The 5,000-nt window shown below is 47.1% G+C and overlaps 1 protein-coding gene across 1 annotated transcript in view; it reads left to right on the top strand.

The window, feature by feature from the left end:
* Positions 1-3,109, top strand: part of mafa (MAF bZIP transcription factor a) — a 30,518-nt gene extending 27,409 nt beyond the window's left edge. The window contains exon 3 of the mRNA XM_076158813.1: positions 1,708-3,109. The gene's annotated coding sequence lies outside the window, so the exon portion shown is untranslated. The remainder of the gene's footprint in view (positions 1-1,707) is intronic.
* Positions 3,110-5,000: the final 1,891 nt, after the last annotated feature.

The following is a 5,000-nucleotide window of genomic DNA, read 5'->3' on the forward strand; positions in this document are numbered from 1 at the left end:
CAGCTGATCGATCCGGCTTTGTGAGCCAGTCCTCTGGGAATTTGATTTTCCTCTCAAACAACAATCCAGGATCTCGGCTCTTCAAAGACAAACTGCATCTCTGTTGTTGTTGTTGTTGAGTGATGTCACTCAGGTCGATGTATCCGTGTCCATAAAGGCTCTCCCACACTCCCATCACCAGGGAGACCGTTTCTCTCGGTAACAGCCGATAAAGGTCAATCTGCCATGCTAATGGCCAATCCTGTTTGTTCCCATTATTGGCCCTGTGAGCCATGTGAGCTGGACAGATGGACATGGATCACAGCCCGTGTTGACCTGCACTTCACTCCATCAGGAGCGTGTACGAGGAGCTGCTGGCCAGCCCTGACTGTCTGAGCGCCTTGGCTAATTGCCTCATTAATGATTCACCGGCGTTAGGCTGCTCAGCACTTCACTGTGGGAGCAAATCGTTCTGATTGGTTTGCCTCTGTCAATTATTGATGAGGCAGTGAGCTGAAGTGCAGGCACCTGGCAGCGCCTGGTTCTCATCACATCACACACAGTGACGAACCTCGGAGATCTGGGTGAGATGAGTGAGGTGTTAGGTCCTCGCCTACTGGAGAAACCAGCCACAACACAGATTGTGACTGCCCACCCTGCCCCCAAAGACCACAGAACACTGAAACACCTGGAAACACACAATACTGAATCCTTGGAACACCAGAACACTGAAACATTGGAAAGCTTAAACACGCTAACAGCGTCACTGGTGATGGAAAGAGCTTGTGTGTGTGTGTGTGTGTGTGTGTAGAGGTGAGAAGCAGTCAGTGGAGTCACAGGCTGTAATATTGAGCTGTTAAAAGATGGAGAGAGAGAATCAGCTGATGTGATCTGTCCCCTCACTACTGTATAACGGACCAAGAGTGGACAGAGTCTATCCAAGCCTTAACTAAACCTGGGTTGGCTAATCCCTCTCCTGCAAGTAGGAGACTGAGCTTCCTGTTCATTGGTGAGTTAGCAGGTAAGAAAATAATCTGAGAAGAGGTGCGTCTGTAGGCGGGAACATCAGCCCGCGTCTTTAACGAGTGCAGGAAGTGCGGTCCAGAGAAAACGAGCGAGGTATGACAATGATTCATTTCCAAAAGTCTTCATCTTGACCTTTAGAATGACAAGCAGGCCTGCTGAGATCTTAAGGTTCACACAGGAACGTAAAAGGAGCCAGGCCATGTAGGATCTTATAGGTAAGAAGTAAGACCTTAAAGTCAGCTGATAGGTCTAGTGTGATGTGATCGAATCTCGAGTTTTAATTAAGAGAGACAGACTGCAGTTTGTTCAGAGGAAGAGTTCAAGCCAGGAGGACATCCCAGTCATCTAGTCTGGAGGTCACAAATGCATGAATTAGTTTCAGCATCTGCTTTGCTCAGGAACATTCTGATTCTGATTCTGGCAATATTTAGGATATGAAAGTATGCAGCCTGTGCAACATTGTTGATGTGGCTGCTGAGTGTTCAGTCCTGGTCAAATGTTACGCCCAGATTCTTCGCCGTTGTGGAGCATCAGATGGGACCATCGTCAAAGTTTACTTTGGGTTTCTGAAGTTTCAATCTCTGCATCCTTGGCCCTATTGTCAACAGAAGCAGAACTTACTGACTTAATGTACAGAACATGTGTGTGTCATACTTTAATAACTGTTCTCTCTTTCTCTCCCTCTCCTCTTTCTCTGAACAGATGACCTCACACCACAGCATGGATGACATCAGAGTTTCCAGCCGACAGACCGCACAAACACGCCTACAAAGCACAACGTTTAGAAACAAACAGACAAAATTCTGCTCCAATCCCAGAGAAAGTCCTCGTTCGTCCAGCCGACTATTTTAGCTCCACATTTTTCTACGTAAATGAGGAAACACAGAAAAACATCAAGTGAAGAAACGGACTGTTTCCTCTCTGCTGCATGCTTGTGTACATACGTCCTGTTAGACCGTCGCTTTAGTGTTGAAACCCTCTGTGGACAGATGGGTCATCCTAGTCTTCCTCTGCACACCAACATGTACATAGAGATGATGAAGCAGCATGGAGCAGATCATACTGTACATCCACCAAACCTTTCTTAAGACACTTTACTTGAAGTTTTTACTGAGCATTGGAATAGAAGCATAAAGACTTTAAGCTGCAGCTTCTCTGCGTTCTCATCGCACTTTTTATTTGAAATCAAAACTTTAAATGAGATATTTATTTTATTTAATTGTTTTTGATTTCTTCCTTCCACACTTGGACCGAGCGTCACACACAGAGGGACGGGTTTGTGATCCCAGTCTGAGCCTGACATTGACTGGATCTTCTTCTGTGGACCGACAGATGATGAGAGAAGAAATGATCCATCATCCATCCTCTACCTCTCAGTGTTCCCACAATCCTCTGCTCTGCTGCATGAGGTTCAGAGCGAGCACACACGCATACACACACACACACACACACACACACACCTTTCTGTATATAGGCAGTTTATCCACCCTGTAAAGACTCACATGTGAACATTGCATGTTGACCTGGAGAGATAAAGGAACGTGACATTTTAAGTGGACAGGACGTCTTCATCCTTTCGCTCAAACTCACTGTTATCAGACGTCTTTACCTCCTGTTCTTCAGATGAACGCACAGATTTCAGGAGTCCAGGTGTCTCTGAGCTGAGGGGGCCCTGAACACCAGGGGCCCTGAGCTGAGGGGGTCCTGAGCTGAGGGGGCCCTGAACACCAGGGGCCCTGAGCTGAGGGGGTCCTGAACACCAGGGGCCCTGAGCTGAGGGGGCTCTGAACACCAGGGGCCCTGAGCTGAGGGGGCTCTGAACACCAGGGGCCCTGAGCTGAGGGGGCTCTGAACACCAGGGGCCCTGAGCTGAGTTACAGCAACCACACCAGCATGTCTGAAACCCCCCAAGGGCCTCTCTCCTGTTAGCTAGCATGTGCATAGTTGCTGTGAATGCAACCAAACCCAAACACCATAGCAACTGTCAGATCACCATAGTAACCGTCCTGGCTATCATAGAGAACACCATAGTAAATACACACACCAGCATCTGGAGGCACAGGGCTAGTTCAGTAGGAAGAGAGATCACACACACACTCACACACACACACTCACACACACACACACACATGCATGCATGCTTACACACGCATGCACTGTTGACTGGAAACATAAACATGTTAAGCTTCTGACTGGAGTTGCATCATGGACAAACTGTGACCTTTAGAGAAACGTTCAGTGACCTCTTGACCTCAAGCGGTTTCAAAGGTGAGGTCCCGACCACACGGCCTGTCCGTGTTAACGACCTGGTGTTTCTTCATACTGCAGCTGTGCTCCTTAACCAATCAAAGATTGTGCTTAAATCTCCACGGCAACGATTTTTACAGCAAGCCAGATTGAGATGAATGACCCAGAAGGATAAAGGCAAGATGTGTGTGTGTGTGTGTGTGTGTGTGTGTGTGTGTGTGTGTGCTTCTACTCCCTAAACGATCACTCCATCCCCCCTTTCCCTTGAACTCAGCGCTCTGTTCATGTAAAGCTTTAGGGGTCATCACAGTAATGCAGCAGGTAAAGGTCAGAGGTCATCTGGCTGTCTCAGTGTGATCACACACATGTTTACGAGTCGCACTAGACTAAAAAGCCTCAACGCTTTAAGAAAGAAGACTTTATTAGATGGATTTTTGTTTAAGTGATGGATTTTTAACGCTGTAATGTTTCACCTTTCTTTTATCACAGCTGGTTAATAAGAGTGAAGCTTTAAGGTCAAAGGCCACCTGTCTGATTATTCAACAGTGAGAGAGATGAGTCACATTCAACCATAGACTCATTCAAACACACACACATGAAAGGATTGACTCGGCTGAGCTTCAATCAACACAGAACGAGAGTGTGGTTTGACCTTCACTTGACCTTTGCACACTTCAGAGGAGTGATCATGTGACCTTCATCACACACTTCAGTGGAGTGATCATGTGCGTCCACAGCTGATCAGGAAGCAGACAAATGAACGTGCGGTTCATAAATCAATGTATGGACGATAGATAAGCATCTTGATTGAATCTGAGCCACAGAGAAAAGTTCCAGATTTTCACTTTAAAGAGAACAGAAGAGGCAAAGAGCTGAGTGGAACCATGAGAAGGTCAATAACCAATAAATCTGTACCAATCTGGACGATCACACTGAAACAGGTTTGAGGAACAATACGTAGATGAAAGTTTCAGTTTCACAGAAGTGAGAAGTTTGTTGTGCTTAGACTCCGTCTGGACCCCCTGCAGAGCAGCGAGTGGAGCCAGCAGGAGGGAACCATATGCCATCAAAGCTTCTTCTAAGCTCCGCCTCCTCCACCTCGTCTGTGCTCGCCGCTCCTTCTGCTTTCTTTCTGAAACAAAGATTGGAAAATAAATTTCAAGAAATAAGTTTCTCAAGTTTTTATATCAAAGCGTTTTTCTCTTTGAGGAAATATTTCTGAATCTTAATCTCAATTTTTGCTTTAGTGACCAGGAAATAAGATTATGTGACATCATCGTCTTCAACGCTAAACTACATCCTTTTTAAGTAAAACAAGAGAAAATGTGAGCAGAGGTCACCGTAGACTGCACAGAGGTCACACAGAGGTCACTTTAGGCTGCACAGAGGTCACTGTAGGCCACTCAGAGGTCACTGTAGGCTGCACAGAGGACACGCAGAGGTCACCGTAGGCCGCACAGAGGTCACCGTAGACTGCACAGAGGTCACACAGAGGTCACCGTAGGCCGCACAGAGGTCACTGTAGACTGCACAGAGGTCACCGTAGACTGCACAGAGGACACGCAGAGGTCACTGTAGGCCACACAGAGGTCACTGTAGACTGCACAGAGGACACGCAGAGGTCACTGTAGGCCACACAGAGGTCACTGTAGACTGTACAGAGGTCACACAGAGGTCACTTTAGGCTGCACAGAGGTCACTGTAGGCCACACAGAGGTCACTGTAGGCCGCTCAGAGGTCACTGTAGG

The sequence above is a fragment of the Genypterus blacodes genome, unplaced genomic scaffold (genome assembly GCF_046128005.1).
Source record: "Genypterus blacodes isolate CSIRO-AG114 ecotype Tasmania unplaced genomic scaffold, CSIRO-AGI_Gbla_v1 ptg000088l_1, whole genome shotgun sequence".
NCBI lineage: Eukaryota > Metazoa > Chordata > Actinopteri > Ophidiiformes > Ophidiidae > Genypterus > Genypterus blacodes.